This window comes from Leuresthes tenuis, unplaced genomic scaffold, assembly GCF_036924035.1.
Source record: "Leuresthes tenuis unplaced genomic scaffold, fLeuTen1.0.hap1 SCAF_65, whole genome shotgun sequence".
Classification (NCBI taxonomy): domain Eukaryota; kingdom Metazoa; phylum Chordata; class Actinopteri; order Atheriniformes; family Atherinopsidae; genus Leuresthes; species Leuresthes tenuis.
The window spans coordinates 37,257-58,355 of NW_027325419.1; the positions used below are offsets into that span (position 1 = coordinate 37,257).

General features: G+C 40.8%; 4 non-coding genes and 2 pseudogenes across 4 annotated transcripts; 3 read left to right on the top strand and 3 right to left on the bottom strand.

Annotated features, from left to right (window-relative positions):
- The first annotated feature begins 9,945 nt into the window (after window positions 1-9,945).
- Window positions 9,946-10,136, top strand: LOC140285927 (U2 spliceosomal RNA). The gene has a single exon (XR_011910864.1). It is a non-coding gene; the product is annotated as a U2 spliceosomal RNA (small nuclear RNA).
- Window positions 10,137-10,546: 410 nt separating this feature from the next.
- LOC140285957 (U5 spliceosomal RNA) lies at window positions 10,547-10,660 on the top strand. Its single transcript, XR_011910887.1, has one exon. It is a non-coding gene; the product is annotated as a U5 spliceosomal RNA (small nuclear RNA).
- Window positions 10,661-10,935: 275 nt separating this feature from the next.
- On the top strand, window positions 10,936-11,102 carry LOC140285937 (U2 spliceosomal RNA; annotated as a pseudogene).
- A 529-nt stretch (window positions 11,103-11,631) lies between these two features.
- LOC140285938 (U2 spliceosomal RNA) lies at window positions 11,632-11,812 on the bottom strand (annotated as a pseudogene).
- Window positions 11,813-12,087: 275 nt separating this feature from the next.
- Window positions 12,088-12,201, bottom strand: LOC140285956 (U5 spliceosomal RNA). The gene has a single exon (XR_011910886.1). It is a non-coding gene; the product is annotated as a U5 spliceosomal RNA (small nuclear RNA).
- Window positions 12,202-12,611: 410 nt separating this feature from the next.
- On the bottom strand, window positions 12,612-12,802 carry LOC140285939 (U2 spliceosomal RNA). The gene has a single exon (XR_011910873.1). It is a non-coding gene; the product is annotated as a U2 spliceosomal RNA (small nuclear RNA).
- Between the last annotated feature and the right edge of the window lie 8,297 nt (window positions 12,803-21,099).

Sequence of the window (21,099 nt, forward strand, 5' to 3'; positions counted from 1 at the left end):
AACTTTTGCCTCTGCAGATGAAATTTGGTCCTCTGGACGCATTTGGTCCTCTGTGGGTGCAACTCATACGGATGGTGTTTGGATGGGACCTGATGGTAAACCCTGTCTACCTAAAAACTTTTTTCCTCATTTTTCAAAATTGACACATGGGTTGAACCATGTGTCAAAAGGGGGGATGCTGAATGCACTCACTGCTCAGTGGTTCACAAAAGGGTTCAGTTCATATGCGCAAAAATACTGTCAGTCATGTATGGTTTGTGCCACACATAATGTAGGAAAGGCATTACACACATCGCAAGTTGCACACCCTCCACCAGAGAAACCTTTTGAACATTTGATGATGGATTTTGTTGAACTCACACCAGCTGAAGGAAAGAAATATGCACTAGTAATAGTGGACGTGTTTAGTAAATGGGTTGAAGTTTTCCCTGCAAAACATGCAAACAGTAATGCAGTGACTAAAGCACTGCTAAACAGAAATCATTCCTAGATGGGGCATTCCAGAGAAGATCAGCAGTGATAATGGCACACATTTTGTAAACACTGCATTGACTGAGGTTGGTAAATTCCTGGGAATAACATTGCGCACACATTGTGCTTATCATCCACAGAGTGGAGGTGCTGTGGAAAGAGAAAATGGTACATTAAAGTCCAAGTTAGCCAAATGTTGTGAAGAAACAGGTCTGCCATGGACAAAAGCATTACCTATTGAGCTTACCTACATGAGAATGAGAATCAGAGCTCAAGTGAATCTCAGCCCATTTGAAATTTTATTTGGTAGACCTCCTAACCTGGGATTGGGACCTGTAACCAGACCCCGCCCTTCCACAACTGTTTGTGATGATGCTATGTTGTCTTACTGTCGAAACCTTTCCACTGTTCTATCTCAAGTTTCACAGACAGTAAAAGCAGCCCTTCCAGCCACAGAAAACACACCACTCCAACCAGATGACAGGTGGTGAAGGAACTTCGCAGGAAACATTGGAAGTCCAAACGTTGGCAAGGCCCGTTCCAGGTGCTACTGGTCACTCACACAGCTGTTAAAGTTGCAGAGAGAGCAACCTGGATTCATGCCAGTCACTGTAAGAAGGTACCAGAACCAGTAGATGACTTCCACCCTGAAATACATCAGCCTAACCAACACGCCCGGAAGGACAAAGATAAGAGTCAGCAGTAAAAGCTGTACTCCAACGGTGTGTTAAGTGCTAGTAACCTCTGACACCGAAGATTGAAACATCCTTACTGAGACCAGCGATGAAGATGATCATACACATGCTGTGAACCATGGAAGAAACTGTTTGTTGTTTGTATTTTCTTATTTGTAACCAGCATGTGCACATTGTATCTTGATTTCACAGGAAGCAATAATACAGGGCTGCTGTATTTCCCCACGACCCGAGAGACCACCAGACGCCCGAAGCCACACAGCCCCCCCCAGCACACACCCAACCGCCCAGAGCGACGGGACAGCAACCCACCACCACCACTATGTGATCAAGCTAATCAGAAGGGACCAGAGAGAATTAAATTCAGCCAATTGATGTTTTGAGGAAGCAGACATTGTTTCCATGCTAATATAATCTAAAAGAAAATTTCTAAACTGGTTAATACACAGATTGTTCTTCGCTTTCCAGTTCATGAGAATAGTTTTCTTTGCTATACATAACACTGTGAGGATCATGTGTGCTAAGCTAAATTCCACATTGATGTTGTCTAAGTCACCCAGTATGCACAGTGTGGGGCATGCAGGAATGCTACACTTTAGTCATGTTGATAGGTCCGCACAGACTTCAAGCCAGAACCTCTGGACAGGCGCACGAAACCACAAAGCGTGTGCATAATCATCAGGTGTGTTATCTGTGCAATGTGAGCAGATGTTTGAGTGTGTTAGACCCATCCTGAACATCCTTTGTCCTGTATAGTGTGTTCTATGAAGAATTTTGTATTGTATGAGCTCTAAATTAGGATTTTGAGTCATTCTGAAGGTGTTCAAACATATATGTGGCCAGAAGCTATGACTAGAACTGATGGATAAATGTGCCTCCCATTTTGAGGACGGTAGAGACATTGTGTCATCTATCTTAGACAATAATTTATATATTTTTGATAGTAGTTTTGGGGTGCAGATGCTTAGAAATTCTACTACCCTAATCGGGAGTTGTAAGTCTGGTTGGTGGAGGATATATTTCTTTGTTATTATAGACTTAAGTTGTTGATATTCTAGGAATTTATTGCTGCCTATCTCATGTTGTGATATGAGCTCATCAAATGAAATAAAATGTCCATTTTGGATTATATGTTCCAGATGTTTGATTCCTTTGATCTTCCACAGAGTAAAGTTTAGCATTTTTTTGTTTTGCAGGATGTCAGGATTGTTCCAGATGGGTGTAAGCTTACACGGGACAAGTGAAGACTTTGTTATTTTAAGAAATTCCCAACAGGCTGTCAGAGAGGTGCTGATGTTAATGCTTTTGAAACATTTGTGATTTTTTACGTTTTGACTAATAAGTGGCAGGTCAGAGATTTCCAGATTATCACACAATGCTTGTTCTATATTTATCCATGGTTCATCTATTGGGCTAGGTTTAAACCATTTTGATATATACTGTAACCTATTGGCTAAGGAATAGTGCTGAAAATTAGGTAAATCTAATCCACCACTGTCCTTGGTCTTCTGTAGGGTTTTTAAACTAATACGTGGTGGTTTGTTTTTCCACAGAAATTTGGAGATGCATGAACCTAGTGACTTAAACCAAGTAGCAGATGGTTTTATGGGGATCATTGAGAACAAATAGTTAACTTTTGGTAGTATCATCATTTTAATGGTTGTAACTCTCCCCATAAGTGATATAGGTAAGGACTTCAAACGAGAGAGATCGTCCTCTACTGTCTTTAATAATTGCACATAATTTAGCTTTGTTAGCTCTGAGAGCCTGGAGGAAATGTTTATGCCTAAATATCTAATATTTCCTGACTGTAAAGTGATCGCAGGTATATTCTGGTCCCTATAGTTAATGGGCAGAACTGTGGTCTTAGACCAATTGATAGAGTAGTCAGAAAGTGCTGAGAATTTATTTATGAGTGTGATCGTGTGAGTGAGAGATGTCTGTGAGTTCTGAAGGAAAAGTAATACATCATCAGCATAAAGACTTATTTTATGCTCAATATTTTGGGGTTGGATGCCTTTAATATTTCTATCTTGTCTGATAGCAGCTGCTAAAGGTTCGATGAAAATAGCAAAAAGTGAGGGCGAAAGTGGGCAACCCTGTCTTGTACCTCTCTGCAGACTGAAGCTTGGAGAAGTTTGATCATTTGTCCTGACACTTGCACTTGGGGAGTCAGTTATTTTCTTTTGAGGAGATAAGAGGCTTTAATAATAATATCTTGCAAGAGAGAACAACACAGTACAGAATACAGAGTTGCTCTGACCACTGAAGCAAAAACACACAGTTATATTGCCCGCTCATCACGTCATCTGTTTTTGGGTATAGTTGATTGTTCTTCTAACTTTCCTCCCCAACCATTAGTTGAGGTTACCCAGACACACTCGTAAATACCAGCCTAACCCTGTCCCCCCTAAAGTGCAGCTATCTCATAATAACAAGCCCACCATTGTAAAGAGGAATTTAAGAAAACAGGGCAGGGTGGTACCTTGCAGCTCAGTCATTTGCAGGTTATACACAGTAACACTCAATACAATGCATATAAGAATTATTTTCCATTACATTCCTCCCTTTTGATTATAATAATACCATTATATTAATCAACCCAAAAGAAACAAGGAAAATAATAACTTTATCTGTAAAACATCAGCCTGCATTTGCACACAACGTGAGTTTAAAATGCAGGCATCATAGTGATAAAGGGTCCAAAGATAAACAATCAAAACATGAACAATTAAATATGATTATCTTCATCCCTCTCTAAGTCAGCGTCACTAGAGGAAAAATTTTGAAAGCAAGAAAGTTATTTGAGTCATTTGGTCTTTTTCACACTGTTGTTTAGATGGACTACATAAAAGGATGTCATCCACATACTGCAAAAGAGCAGAGCCTGTGGTTGATTGAAGTTAATCCAGACTAGCTTTGAGGGCAGCATTGTAAATAGTGGGACTTTCACAGTACCCCTGTCATAACCGGGTAAAAGTCCAAGATCTCTGTTCAAACTAAAAAGCAAACCAAAATGGGCTATCAGGGTGCACTGGCGACAAGTCAACCACTGAGAAAAACTGTGCATCTGATGTAATTTGAGACAAAATAGTGTGTGGGTTGGGCACAGTAGGAGCATGTGGCTGAACTGCAGCATTCAACGCTTGGAGGTCCTGTACAAAACGCCATTCATCTGGCTGGCCAGCATCTTTAATCTTTTTAACAGGAAACAATGGAGTAAGCACAGGTGAATTTTCAAAAGGAACAATAACGCCTGTTTTCTGAAAAGATTGAAAAACAGGTTTAATCCCTTTAATTGCTTCAGGCTTAAAAGGGTATTGTTTTTTACATGGACAAAAGTCTGATTTAGGGGTGACAATTACTGGTTCACAGCCTTTTATCAACCCCACATCATATTTGCTCTTAGCCCAAAGATCATTGGATACTTCAGCCAACATGGGTATCGAAGACAAATCTGTTTCAGATAAAAAACATGCTTCAAAATGTGATTCTGTGGTAGGAATTAAGTCCACAGTTCTTTGACAATGCATTGTACTCAAAAATGTTTTTTTGTATGCTGACAATCGTTCAGAAAACATCAAATTTGGATCAGCAGGTGAAACAGTCCACTCCATTTCTTTCTGACATGTAGCAACAAACTCTCCCACACCTTGTCACTGCCAGTGTGTACGTTTGGCCAAGGAAATGTGAGGGCGAGTACCACAAACATTAAAAAAATCAAAGTGCTCTGGAGTCAATAAAGTAGGCGCACATATTTTTTCACTTCTTCTCATAGCCATTGTCAGGCCCCAAAGAAATGTGTGATGTGCAGTGCAAATCAGTAGGTTGCATGAAATCAGAAAGGGGTGAAACTAACGCTTTTGCTTCTTCCACTAGTTGTTGTGAAAAAGGAGAGCTGGGAAGTTTCCACTCATAAGCATATGTAAGTGCCAATGAATCAAACTGCACTGCTGTGAAAACTTTGTCAGGCTGTAACATAACCTTAACACCCTCTGGTGTAGAAGTTAAAATAATGCCTAATTTACACATGAGATCACAGCCCATCAGGTTAATGGGACACAACTCTGATAACAAAAATGAGTGTTTGAAGGAGAGCTCATCGGGAGTGACAACACGCAATGGGCATTGTCATTTTCTCCTTCACAACCTGGCCTGATGCAGACATACAGTAAACGTGGTTTCCACTTAACTTTGGAGGACAATCAAACTCCCCTGACGTCACTACTGATGAACATAATTTCCTATATTCTGAGAGAAATATCTTTGCTCTAGGACGGAAATAGCATGCAAAACTTTACTACGTGAATCACAGTCGGCAAGCGTTGCTTCACTACACAGAGCAGGAAAAATGTGTGAGTGTGTTTGTGCTATCACCCATTAGTGGAGGCTCCGCTGCCGCGTGACGTCCAGAACCTGCCTCCCACCCTCAGTCAGCCTTTTGCCCAATTTCATCACTTTTTAGCTGTGGACAGTCCTTCTTCCAGTGTCCAGTCTGGCCACAGTAAAAACAAATATTCGGATCATAGCTCTGGCGTGGCCCATTTCGACCTCCTCTCCCACACGTCCACGTCTTCGACTTCGGCCTCGTCCTCTGTTTACACCAACTGCGTAATACATGGTCATGGTTGCCAAATGCAGCTCCTTTTCACACTTGTCCCTTTTGGTTGTCTTACGCGTCTCAACTTGGTTCTGAGCATGGCGAGCATATCGGCGAACGTCAGCCAAACGAGGACCCTCACACCATCCCACGTAAATGTTCTTTACTTCAGTGGCGACATCTATATAATATTGTCTGGGTCCCGTTAAAACATGTATTTTTCCCATCTAATTCCTTGTTTGCTTTAAAACAAGTATTCCCCATTTTCTATCCCTTCAGTAGCCAACCAGTTTGTATGGAGTACACTGGAGCAACTTGACTGATCAGTAAAACACTGCTTTTGTTGTCACCGCAAGGCTTCCCCCGTCGGTTGTTTCACTGAGACACTACTGAGTAACTACAACTCAACACAGTTTATACACATAACATTCATATACATACTAACAAACAAACAAACAATAATTTATCACAATTTTCTCATCTCTGTTTGAACGTACACCCAGGTAAATATTCCTGTAGTCTTCTCATACCGACTATGGACCCATTCATTGTTTAACTTCACTGTTTTGCAAATCCTAATTGAATATTACACATTGACATTGAACTTTACTGGATAAGCAGGTCTTCATTGCATTCAGCAGCCTATATGTGAGCATCTATGTGTAAGCTGTTCTTCTTTGCATTTATCAGCAGCAAGCAATTCTTCACTGCACATGCATATGTAAATAGTAAAACAATTCCAATGTGTTAGCGAAACCTTCTATATCACAGTGGTTTCTAAGATCTATTTTAAGTTCTTTGCCATCAGTGAGATGACATAGTTTACAAAGTGTGTCAAATTATCACTGAAGATCTTTTCAGGAATTTCAAATCTAGAAATGAGTTATTTTACGCGTGATTTTGCTACTGAGAGTGCATCTGCTTGTGCACATGGAAATATTTCAGACCATTTGGTAAAAACCTCTGTTGTCACTGAGCAGAATCGTTTCCCTTAACATTAATTTAGTTCAATGAAATCTACACAATAATGAAATAATGAAATACAAACAAATATGTTGAAAAAGATACACTGGCTTAGGGAATTATCTTCGTTTTGGTCTTAGATTGCCCTGTGGAATGTATTTTGCACATATTTGACCTGCTAGACAAAACTTTATTAATTTATTTATTCTAAAAAAAAAAATTCAATAATTAGTAAAACCATATGCTGTAAAAACCTTGTTCATTATTGCTTCCATCCCTCCTGTTGAGACATGACATGGTCCGTGGCTCAATACTGCAGCATATTTAAACAAATTCTTTGGCAGTATGGTTTTCCTTCCGGTCATTCATACGAGTCTATTGTAGATGGCAATTGAATAACATCTAATAATGCTAAAATATTTGTAGTTTATACATTTAGCTGTGGATGTCAACATACCTGTTTTTCCAATGCTGTGTTAACACATGTACAGTTGAGAAGGCATACTGACTGTCAGTGTAAACGTTAACAACCTTTTTGTTATTTAATTTACAAGCTTCAGTTAAAGCTACCAATTCGACTGCTTGAACAGAGTAATTTTTTGGTAGTGGTTGTTTTAAGAAAACTTCAGTTTCTGTTACTACTGCAAATCCTGTAGCATTTGTGCCATCAGGGTTTTTTGCTTGACCTGTTTAATAAATATAGTTATTTCTGCATTTTCATAACGTATATCAGTTAAGTCTGGCCTGGGTAAAACACTGATGGTTATTTCTGACATGCAATCATGAGGCTTTCCATCTGTGGGGTAGGTAGCAGTGTGGATGGATTAAGTGTAGCACATCTCTCGACAACAAGGTGTGGCTGTGAAAGAAGAACTGTTATGTAGGAGAGATGTCTGGTAAAGATATTTTGTTAAGTAACCATATCACAGCCACTGCATGAGGTACCTTAAGTGTTAATGGGTGAAATAACACCATTATTGTTGATGCCTGCACTGCCAATGGCTTCTGGCCATTGATTCAAAAGTACGATCTCGTCCCTTTTTCCCCCTTTCAGTGGACACTGGCCCCTAATTACCGCAATTCAGCAGGGGGTCTTTCATTAGGAGTACTGGACTCCCCCGTGCACGGTTTCAGCTCCGACCCTGGAAAGCGGAAAAAACGTTGAGATCTGGTTTGAGGACCCAATTGTTGAGAAAAGTCTCTCAATGAGACTCAGAGTTGCTGGAGTCAGTTAATGCAAATGTTTAATCTTGCAGCAAGTTCAAGAATGTGTGTGTGTGTGTGGGTGTATGTGTGCGAACGTGTGTGAGTTTGTGTGTGTGAGAGTTTAAAGAACCTGTTATCCACAGGCAGGTCTTAACTAGTATGGCACAGGTCCAGCCTGTCTCATCTTTTTTGGAAGGTCCAGTGCTCGGCCGTAACCCTTCTGTCTGTTTGGACTCTCACATACATTCGGTTAATCATAGAAAAACGAGAACAAAACTTTTTAGCCCCTTAAATTCATAAAACAGACATGGTGCAGTTATTTCCATTCTAGAAAATAAGAGTAATCACCACCATTCCTATAAATTCTGGATATTCTAACAATCTGAATCTTTTTTAAATGTTCGATGAAGCCCTTTGCTGTTCTGTTTAGAGACTCAGCTGATCATAAACCAAGTTTTGCTCTTGAACCAAGCTTCTAAACTCTTCACCTTTTTCATTTCTCAGTTAGTATTCACTTTAAAACTGATTAAAAGAAAAATTAAATGAATGCCTATCAACAAATGTGGGATCTAAACTCTAGTGCTTTCTCTAAAATAATTTCCTTTCTCAATTCAGAAATGTGTGTGTGTAAGTCACAACACCCGTGACACCAAAACGGCTTTCTTTTCTCTCTTTTCTCTACACTCTGCACTGTGAGCACACACACCAAATCAGAAAGGCTTTTTTCTCTCTTTTCTACATTATGGACTGTGGGGACAGTCCATAATGTGTGCCAGGGCGTTGTCTCACGTATTAGATTATGCTTAAGATACGAATGGGTTTATCAGTCACATCAGAATCCATACATACTGATCCTCCCGTAATAAAATGGTCGGATCTTATCAAACACACTTTGTTTCTTGTGACAAGTCAGCGAAACAGCGTATACACGTCAAGACACTGAATCAAGTTTGCCACAAGAACTCATAAGTTTGGCAGTATTGCTCTGCCGTCAGCAATCATACACCCATTTTATTTTCATGAGACATGTGCAGGCACCTGTTCATCTACTGTTCTATCACTATGAATTAGTTTATCTATTATCAATAAGGATACTTCTACAACTACTATCAAAGTATGTCCGGACTTCTTATGTTGTCAGTTGCTATATATGAATAAGTGGGTTGCTACTGAAAAGCATTAAGCATGTCACACAGCCCAAACATATAACATTTCAGGACACACCACACAGTTAACAACCACAGTGAAGCGTGTCAAAGCCCAAACATGTAACATTCAACAGGACACTTACACAACACATTCAAATCAAACAGTCAGACAACATACAAGAACATATACCCCAGCCGGCATTGCTCCCTGCCTATTTTCCTACAACTCACTATGTGTGCGCACACCTTTATTCACAAACTCTTCAACTTATACTCTTTTACCGAAGCTGCTACAGCTCGATTGGCCAAATACCCTTAGATCCTATTTCGGTGAATTTGACATCTGCCTTGTATGTAAAAGATTAGCGGTTTAGCAGTTTTAATTTAGTTTGAGTGAAGGAATTCATTTTATAGCAAAATCCGAAATCGTGAAGAACTCATGAAAGTAAGCTTATTCTCGGATTCCTGAAACTTTAGATTTGCTCTTTCTTTTACTGCAAAGTACAACGTTGAGCAGCACTAATGAGTTGTTTCTATTTTTGGCAGGCTTTACCTTTGCGGATGAAGCCCTTTCTGTCTGTGCAAAAGAAATCTTGTTACTGTGCAGAGTGACTTCTCTGAGTAGAGTCGCCTTACTTGTTGCGACTTTGCCGATGTTCGAAGCTGGAGTGCAAAGTTGTTGCTTGAATGGTGCTCGCTGGAGCGTGTGGTAGTGTAAAGTTATACCATTTAAAAGGGCTGAAGAGTGCTCAGTGCAGCGGGTGGGCGGAGGTGCAAAGTGACACTATGGCCATAAAAAGAACACCGCTACAAGTGCGCATTGTGCCAGGAAGGGCCCTCGGACGTGAACCAGTGGACAGTTATCGCTTCTCGGCCTTTTGGCTAAGATCAAGTGTAGTATCTGTTCTTATCAGTTTAATGTCTGATATGTCCTCTATGCGAGGACTACATATTAAATGGATTTTTATCAATAGGAGTTGAAAAAGGAGCTTGCTCCGTTCACTCCAAGCATCGACCCGGTACTGCAGTGCCGCTGGGAACGGTGCGCTCTCCTCTGCTCTTGTGAAAAAGCAAACAGCGGTGCAGGATGGAAGTTTCAGGGAGCCTAAGATGAAACTTTCTTTTAATCTGCTGAGAAAAGAGAGTGAATGCGAAGCAGACTTTAATACGGCTCTGGGAGCGAGCCGAGTGCGGGCTAACCGGGACAATTGCTTGAAAGAAACGCGACACCGAATGAGCAGTCAGAACAAAGCCTCAATACGGTGTTCCCGTGTTGTTTGTGGCTGCCTTGTCTTTTGCACAGAGTAAAAGACAAGGCAGCCATCGAATAGGGCCCGATTGTTCCTACTTGGTCAGCCGAGGAGCAAGGGGGGGAGCAAGCGTCTCAACCAAGCAAAGCTCACCATGGGGAAGGTGGCTATGCCAACTAGCCTGATGCCCTGCTCCCGCAGTGATGGATAATCGTACACTGGTTTCTCTTCATAATGTACAAGTCTTTCGCCTTTTACTAAAGACTTCCGTGGAGAGCAGCACTAATGAATTGTTTCTATTTTTGGCAGGCTTTACCTTTGCGGATGAAGCCCTTTCTGTCTGTGCAAAAGAAATCTTGTTACTGTGCAGAGTGACTTCTCTGAGTAGAGTCGCCTTACTTGTTGCGACTGTGCCGATGTTGCTTGAATGGTGCTCGCTGGAGCGTGCGGTAGTGTAAAGTTATACCATTTAAAAGGGTTGAAGAGTGCTCAGTGCAGCGGGTGGGCGGAGGTGCAAAGTGACACTATGGCCATAAAACGAACACCGCTACAAGTGCGCATTGTGCCAGGAAGGGCCCTCGGATGTGAACCAGTGGACAGATATCGCTTCTCGGCCTTTTGGCTAAGATCAAGTGTAGTATGTGATATGTCTATGCAAGGACTACATATTAAATGGATTTTTATCAATAGGAGTTGAAAAAGGAGCTTGCTCCGTTCACTCCAAGCATCGACCCGGTACTGCAGTGCCGCTGGGAACGGTGCGCTCTCCTCTACTCTTGTGAAAAAGCAGACATTTTTCGAATATCCAACCGCACATGATCATAAGTGGGAGAAGAGGTGTTCAGCTGCAAGAAGGTGTGAATGTCCACCCATAATTCCTCAAAAATGGGTAAGAAAAGGTGCGAATGCCCAACCATACATCATCAAAAGCTAGAGAGGTGGTGTTCGGCTGTAAGATGCTGCGAATGTCCGACCATAGTTGGTAAAAAGCGGGTAAGAAAAGGTTAAGGCATTCAGACCTTGCTTCACCTGCTTTTCACCAAATATAGTCGGACATTCACACCTTCTTGCAGCCGAACACTTCCGCTCCACCTTTTAGTTTTCTATGGGGCATTCACACCTTTTTTTACACCGCATTTTATAAAAACACCACAGGAACACCGTATTGAGATTTTGTTCTGACCGCTCATTCGGTGTCGCGTTTCTTTCAAGCAATTCTCCTGGTTAGCCCGCACTCGGCTCGCTCCCAGAGCCGTGTTAAAGTCTGCTTCGCATTCACTCTCTTTTCTCAGCAGATTAAAAGAAACTTCCATCCTGCTGTTTGCTTTTTCACAAGAGCAGAGGAGAGCGCACTGTTCCTTTTTCAAATCCTATTGATAAAAATCCATTTAATATGTAGTCCTTGCATAGACATATCACATATTAAACTGATAAGTACAGATACTACACTTGATCTTAGCCAAAAGGCCGAGAAGCGATATCTGTCCACTGGTTCACATCCGAGGGCCCTTCCTGGCACAATGCGCACTTGTAGCGGTGTTCGTTTTATGGCCATAGTGTCACTTTGCACCTCCGCCCACCCGCTGCACTGAGCACTCTTCAACCCTTTTAAATGGTATAACTTTACACTACCGCACGCTCCAGCGAGCACCATTCAAGCAACATCGGCACAGTCGCAACAAGTAAGGCGACTCTACTCAGAGAAGTCACTCTGCACAGTAACAAGATTTCTTTTGCACAGACAGAAAGGGCTTCACCCGCAAAGGTAAAGCCTGCCAAAAATAGAAACAATTCATTAGTGCTGCTCTCCACGGAAGTCTTTAGTAAAAGGCGAAAGACTTGTACATTATGAAGAGAAACCAGTGTACGATTATCCATCACTGCGGGAGCAGGGCATCAGGCTAGTTGGCATAGCCACCTTCCCCATGGTGAGCTTTGCTTGGTTGAGACGCTTGCTCCCCCCCTTGCTCCTCGGCTGACCAAGTAGGAACAATCGGGCCCTATTCGATGGCTGCCTTGTCTTTTACTCTGTGCAAAAGACAAGGCAGCCACAAACAACACGGGAACACCGTATTGAGGCTTTGTTCTGACTGCTCATTCGGTGTCGCGTTTCTTTCAAGCAATTGTCCCGGTTAGCCCGCACTCGGCTCGCTCCCAGAGCCGTGTTAAAGTCTGCTTCGCATTCACTCTCTTTTCTCAGCAGATTAAAAGAAAGTTTCATCTTAGGCTCCCTGAAACTTCCATCCTGCACCGCTGTTTGCTTTTTCACAAGAGCAGAGGAGAGCGCACCGTTCCCAGCGGCACTGCAGTACCGGGTCGATGCTTGGAGTGAACGGAGCAAGCTCCTTTTTCAACTCCTATTGATAAAAATCCATTTAATATGTAGTCCTCGCATAGAGGACATATCAGACATTAAACTGATAAGAACAGATACTACACTTGATCTTAGCCAAAAGGCCGAGAAGCGATAACTGTCCACTGGTTCACGTCCGAGGGCCCTTCCTGGCACAATGCGCACTTGTAGCGGTGTTCTTTTTATGGCCATAGTGTCACTTTGCACCTCCGCCCACCCGCTGCACTGAGCACTCTTCAGCCCTTTTAAATGGTATAACTTTACACTACCACACGCTCCAGCGAGCACCATTCAAGCAACAACTTTGCACTCCAGCTTCGAACATCGGCAAAGTCGCAACAAGTAAGGCGACTCTACTCAGAGAAGTCACTCTGCACAGTAACAAGATTTCTTTTGCACAGACAGAAAGGGCTTCATCCGCAAAGGTAAAGCCTGCCAAAAATAGAAACAACTCATTAGTGCTGCTCAACGTTGTACTTTGCAGTAAAAGAAAGAGCAAATCTAAAGTTTCAGGAATCCGAGAATAAGCTTACTTTCATGAGTTCTTCACGATTTCGGATTTTGCTATAAAATGAATTCCTTCACTCAAACTAAATTAAAACTGCTAAACCGCTAATCTTTTACATACAAGGCAGATGTCAAATTCACCGAAATAGGATCTAAGGGTATTTGGCCAATCGAGCTGTAGCAGCTTCGGTAAAAGAGTATAAGTTGAAGAGTTTGTGAATAAAGGTGTGCGCACACATAGTGAGTTGTAGGAAAATAGGCAGGGAGCAATGCCGGCTGGGGTATATGTTCTTGTATGTTGTCTGACTGTTTGATTTGAATGTGTTGTGTAAGTGTCCTGTTGAATGTTACATGTTTGGGCTTTGACACGCTTCACTGTGGTTGTTAACTGTGTGGTGTGTCCTGAAATGTTATATGTTTGGGCTGTGTGACATGCTTAATGCTTTTCAGTAGCAACCCACTTATTCATATATAGCAACTGACAACATAAGAAGTCCGGACATACTTTGATAGTAGTTGTAGAAGTATCCTTATTGATAATAGATAAACTAATTCATAGTGATAGAACAGTAGATGAACAGGTGCCTGCACATGTCTCATGAAAATAAAATGGGTGTATGATTGCTGACGGCAGAGCAATACTGCCAAACTTATGAGTTCTTGTGGCAAACTTGATTCAGTGTCTTGACGTGTATACGCTGTTTCGCTGACTTGTCACAAGAAACAAAGTGTGTTTGATAAGATCCGACCATTTTATTACGAGAGGATCAGTATGTATGGATTCTGATGTGACTGATAAACCCATTCGTATCTTAAGCATAATCTAATACGTGAGACAACGCCCTGGCACACATTATGGACTGTCCCCACAGTCCATAATGTAGAAAAGAGAGAAAAAAGCCTTTCTGATTTGGTGTGTGTGCTCACAGTGCAGAGTGTAGAGAAAAGAGAGAAAAGAAAGCCGTTTTGGTGTCACGGGTGTTGTGACTTACACACACACATTTCTGAATTGAGAAAGGAAATTATTTTAGAGAAAGCACTAGAGTTTAGATCCCACATTTGTTGATAGGCATTCATTTAATTTTTCTTTTAATCAGTTTTAAAGTGAATACTAACTGAGAAATGAAAAAGGTGAAGAGTTTAGAAGCTTGGTTCAAGAGCAAAACTTGGTTTATGATCAGCTGAGTCTCTAAACAGAACAGCAAAGGGCTTCATCGAACATTTAAAAAAGATTCAGATTGTTAGAATATCCAGAATTTATAGGAATGGTGGTGATTACTCTTATTTTCTAGAATGGAAATAACTGCACCATGTCTGTTTTATGAATTTAAGGGGCTAAAAAGTTTTGTTCTCGTTTTTCTATGATTAACCGAATGTATGTGAGAGTCCAAACAGACAGAAGGGTTACGGCCGAGCACTGGACCTTCCAAAAAAGATGAGACAGGCTGGACCTGTGCCATACTAGTTAAGACCTGCCTGTGGATAACAGGTTCTTTAAACTCTCACACACACAAACTCACACACGTTCGCACACATACACCCACACACACACACACATTCTTGAACTTGCTGCAAGATTAAACATTTGCATTAACTGACTCCAGCAACTCTGAGTCTCATTGAGAGACTTTTCTCAACAATTGGGTCCTCAAACCAGATCTCAACGTTTTTTCCGCTTTCCAGGGTCGGAGCTGAAACCGTGCACGGGGGAGTCCAGTACTTCTAATGAAAGACCCCCTGCTGAATTGCGGTAATTAGGGGCCAGTGTCCACTGAAAGGGGGAAAAAGGGACGAGATCGTACTTTTGAATCAATGGCCAGAAGCCATTGGCAGTGCAGGCATCAACAATAATGGTGTTATTTCACCCATTAACACTTAAGGTACCTCATGCAGTGGCTGTGATATGGTTACTTAACAAAATATCTTTAACAGACATCTCTCCTACATAACAGTTCTTCTTTCACAGCCACACCTTGTTGTCGAGAGATGTGCTACACTTAATCCATCCACACTGCTACCTACCCCACAGATGGAAAGCCTCATGATTGCATGTCAGAAATAACCATCAGTGTTTTACCCAGGCCAGACTTAACTGATATACGTTATGAAAATGCAGAAATAACTATATTTATTCAACAGGTCAAGCAAAAAACCCTGATGGCACAAATGCTACAGGATTTGCAGTAGTAACAGAAACTGAAGTTTTCTTAAAACAACCACTACCAAAAAATTACTCTGTTCAAGCAGTCGAATTGGTAGCTTTAACTGAAGCTTGTAAATTAAATAACAAAAAGGTTGTTAACGTTTACACTGACAGTCAGTATGCCTTCTCAACTGTACATGTGTTAACACAGCATTGGAAAAACAGGTATGTTGACATCCACAGCTAAATGTATAAACTACAAATATTTTAGCATTATTAGATGTTATTCAATTGCCATCTACAATAGACTCGTATGAATGACCGGAAGGAAAACCATACTGCCAAAGAATTTGTTTAAATATGCTGCAGTATTGAGCCACGGACCATGTCATGTCTCAACAGGAGGGATGGAAGCAATAATGAACAAGGTTTTTACAGCATATGGTTTTACTAATTATTGAATTTTTTTTTTTAGAATAAATAAATTAATAAAGTTTTGTCTAGCAGGTCAAATATGTGCAAAATACATTCCACAGGGCAATCTAAGACCAAAACGAAGATAATTCCCTAAGCCAGTGTATCTTTTTCAACATATTTGTTTGTATTTCATTATTTCATTATTGTGTAGATTTCATTGAACTAAATTAATGTTAAGGGAAACGATTCTGCTCAGTGACAACAGAGGTTTTTACCAAATGGTCTGAAATATTTCCATGTGCACAAGCAGATGCACTCTCAGTAGCAAAATCATGCGTAAAATAACTCATTTCTAGATTTGAAATTCCTGAAAAGATCTTCAGTGATAATTTGACACACTTTGTAAACTATGTCATCTCACTGATGGCAAAGAACTTAAAATAGATCTTAGAAACCACTGTGATATAGAAGGTTTCGCTAACACATTGGAATTGTTTTACTATTTACATATGCATGTGCAGTGAAGAATTGCTTGCTGCTGATAAATGCAAAGAAGAAAAGCTTACACATAGATGCTCACATATAGGCTGCTGAATGCAATGAAGACCTGCTTATCCAGTAAAGTTCAATGTCAATGTGTAATATTCAATTAGGATTTGCAAAACAGTGAAGTTAAACAATGAATGGGTCCATAGTCGGTATGAGAAGACTACAGGAATATTTACCTGGGTGTACGTTCAAACAGAGATGAGAAAATTGCGATAAATTATTGTTTGTTTGTTTGTTAGTATGTATATGAATGTTATGTGTATAAACTGTGTTGAGTTGTAGTTACTCAGTAGTGTCTCAGTGAAACAACCGACGGGGGAAGCCTTGCGGTGACAACAAAAGCAGTGTTTTACTGATCAGTCAAGTTGCTCCAGTGTACTCCATACAAACTGGTTGGCTACTGAAGGGATAGAAAATGGGGAATACTTGTTTTAAAGCAAACAAGGAATTAGATGGGAAAAATACATGTTTTAACGGGACCCAGACAATATTATATAGATGTCGCCACTGAAGTAAAGAACATTTACGTGGGATGGTGTGAGGGTCCTCGTTTGGCTGACGTTCGCCGATATGCTCGCCATGCTCAGAACCAAGTTGAGACGCGTAAGACAACCAAAAGGGACAAGTGTGAAAAGGAGCTGCATTTGGCAACCATGACCATGTATTACGCAGTTGGTGTAAACAGAGGACGAGGCCGAAGTCGAAGACGTGGACGTGTGGGAGAGGAGGTCGAAATGGGCCACGCCAGAGCTATGATCCGAATATTTGTTTTTACTGTGGCCAGACTGGACACTGGAAGAAGGACTGTCCACAGCTAAAAAGTGATGAAATTGGGCAAAAGGCTGACTGAGGGTGGGAGGCAGGTTCTGGACGTCACGCGGCAGCGGAGCCTCCACTAATGGGTGATAGCACAAACACACTCACACATTTTTCCTGCTCTGTGTAGTGAAGCAACGCTTGCCGACTGTGATTCACGTAGTAAAGTTTTGCATGCTATTTCCGTCCTAGAGCAAAGATATTTCTCTCAGAATATAGGAACTTATGTTCATCAGTAGTGACGTCAGGGGAGTTTGATTGTCCTCCAAAGTTAAGTGGAAACCACGTTTACTGTATGTCTGCATCAGGCCAGGTTGTGAAGGAGAAAATGACAATGCCCATTGCGTGTTGTCACTCCCGATGAGCTCTCCTTCAAACACTCATTTTTGTTATCAGAGTTGTGTCCCATTAACCTGATGGGCTGTGATCTCATGTGTAAATTAGGCATTATTTTAACTTCTACACCAGAGGGTGTTAAGGTTATGTTACAGCCTGACAAAGTTTTCACAGCAGTGCAGTTTGATTCATCGGCACTTACAAATGCTTATGAGTGGAAACTTCCCAGCTCTCCTTTTTCACAACAACTAGTGGAAGAAGCAAAAGCGTTAGTTTCACCCCTTTCTGATTTCATGCAACCTACTGATTTGCACTGCACATCACACATTTCTTTGGGGCCTGACAATGACTATGAGAAGAAGTGAAAAAATATGTGCGCCTACTTTATTGGCTGTGTCGCTCACTCCAGAGCACTTCGATTTTTTTAATGTTTGTGGTACTCGCCCTCACATTTCCTTGGCCAAACGTACACACTGGCAGTGACAAGGTGTGGGAGAGTTTGTTGCTACATGTCAGAAAGAAATGGAGTGGACTGTTTCACCTGCTGATCCAAATTTGATGTTTTCTGAACGATTGTCAGCATACAAAAAAACATTTTTGAGTACAATGCATTGTCAAAGAACTGTGGACTTAATTCCTACCACAGAATCACATTTTGAAGCATGTTTTTTATCTGAAACAGATTTGTCTTCGATACCCATGTTGGCTGAAGTGCCCAATGATCTTTGGGCTAAGAGCAAATATGATGTGGGGTTGATAAAAGGCTGTGAACCAGTAATTGTCACCCCTAAATCAGACTTTTGTCCATGTAAAAAACAATACCCTTTTAAGCCTGAAGCAATTAAAGGGATTAAACCTGTTTTTCAATCTTTTCAGAAAACAGGCGTTATTGTTCCTTTTGAAAATTCACCTGTGCTTACTCCATTGTTTCCTGTTAAAAAGATTAAAGATGCTGGCCAGCCAGATGAATGGCGTTTTGTACAGGACCTCCAAGCGGTGAATGCTGCAGTTCAGCCACATGCTCCTACTGTGCCCAACCCACACACTATTTTGTCTCAAATTACATCAGATGCACAGTTTTTCTCAGTGGTTGACTTGTCGCCAGTGCACCCTGATAGCCCATTTTGGTTTGCTTTTTAGTTTGAAGGGAGATCTTGGACTTTTACCCGGTTATGCCAGGGGTACTGTGAAAGTCCCACTATTTACAATGCTGCCCTCAAAGCTAGTCTGGATTAACTTCAATCAACCACAGGCTCTGCTCTTTTGCAGTATGTGGATGACATCCTTTTATGTAGTCCATCTAAACAACAGTGTGAAAAAGACCAAATGACTCAAATAACTTTCTTGCTTTCAAAATCTTTCCTCTAGTGACGCTGACTTAGAGAGGGATGAAGATAATCATGTTTAATTGTTCATGTTTTGATTGTTTATCATTGGACCCTTTATTACTATGATGCCTGCATTTTAAACTCACGTTGTGTGCAAATGCAGGCTGATGTTTTACAGATAAAGTTATTATTTTCCTTGTTTCTTTTGGGTTGATTAATATAATGGTATTATTATAATCAAAAGGGAGGAATGTAATGGAAAATAATTCTTATATGCATTGTATTGAGTGTTACTGTGTATGACCTGCAAATGACCGAGCTGCAAGGTACCACCCTGCCCTGTTTTCTTAAATTCCTCTTTACAATGGTGGGCTTGTTATAATGAGATAGCTGCACTTTAGGGGGGACAGGGTTAGGCTGGTATTTACGAGTGTGTCTGGGTAACCTCAACTGATGGTTGGGGAGGAAAGTTAGAAGAACAATCAATTATACCCAAAAACAGATGACGTGATGAGCGGGCAATATAACTGTGTGTTTTTGCTTCAGTGGTCAGAGCAACTCTGTATTCTGTACTGTGTTGTTCTCTCTTGCAAGATATTATTATTAAAGTCTCTTATCTCCTCACAAGAAAATAACTGACTCCCCAAATGCAAGTGTCAGGACAAATGATCAAACTTCTCCAAGCTTCAGTCTGCAGAGAAGTACAAGACAGGGTTGCTCACTTTCTCCCTCACTTTTTGCTATTTTCATCAAACCTTTAGCAGCTGCTATCAGACAAGATAGAAATATTAAAGACATCCAACCCCAAAATATTGAGCATAAAATAAGTCTTTATGCTGATGATGTATTACTTTTCCTTCAGAACTCACAGACGTCTCTCACTCACACGATCACACTCATAAATAAATTCTCAGCACTTTCTGACTACTCTATCAATTGGTCTAAGACCACAGTTCTGCCCATTAACTGTAGGGTCCAGAATATACCTGCGATCACTTTACAGTCAGGAAATATTAGATATTTAGGCATAAACATTTCCTCCAGGCTCTCAGAGCTAACAAAGCTAATTTATGTGCAATTATTAAAGACAGTAGAGGACAATCTCTCTCGTTGGAAGTCCTTACCTATATCACTTATGGGGAGAGTTACAACCATTAAAATGATGATACTACCAAAAGTTAACTATTTGTTCTCAATGATCCCCATAAAACCAACCTGCTACTTGGTTTAAGTCACTAGATTCATGCATCTCCAAATTTCTGTGGAAAAACAAACCACCACGTATTAGTTTAAAAACCCTACAGAAGACCAAGGACAGTGGTGGATTAGATTTACCTAATTTTCAGCACTATTCCTTAGCCAATAGGTTACGGTATATATCAAAATGGTTTAAACCTAGCCCAATAGATGAACATGGATAAATATAGAACAAGCATTGTGTGATAATCTGGAAATCTCTGACCTGCCACTTATTAGTCAAAACGTAAAAAATCACAAATGTTTCAAAAGCATTAACATCAGCACCTCTCTGACAGCCTGGTGGGAATTTCTTAAAATAACAAAGTCTTCACTTGTCCCGTGTAAGCTTACACCCATCTGGAACAATCCTGACATCCTGCAAAACAAAAAAATGCTAAACTTTACTCTCTGGAAGATCAAAGGAATCAAACATCTGGAACATATAATCCAAAATGGACATTTTATTTCATTTGATGAGCTCATATCACAACATGAGATAGGCAGCAATAAATTCCTAGAATATCAACAACTTAAGTCTATAATAACAAAGAAATATATCCTCCACCAACCAGACTTACAACTCCCGATTAGGGTAGCAGAATTTCTAAGCATCTGCACCCCAAAACTACTATCAAAAATATATAAATTATTGTCTAAGATAGATGACACAATGTCTCTACCATCCTCAAAATGGGAGGCAGATTTATCCATCAGTTCTAGTCATAGCTTCTGGCCACAAATATGTTTGAACACCTTCAGAATGACTCAAAATCCTAATTTACAGCTCATACAATACAAAATTCTTCATAGAACACACTATACAGGACAAAGGATGTTCAGGATGGGTCTAACACACTCAAACATCTGCTCACATTGCACAGATAACACACCTGATGATTATGCACACGCTTTGTGGTTTTGTGCGCCTGTCCAGAAGTTCTGGCTTGAAGTCTGTGCGGACCTATCAACATGGCTAAAGTGTAGCATTCCTGCATGCCCCACACTGTGCATACTGGGTGACTTAGACAACATCAACGTGGAATTTAGCTTAGCACACATGATCCTCACAGTGTTATGT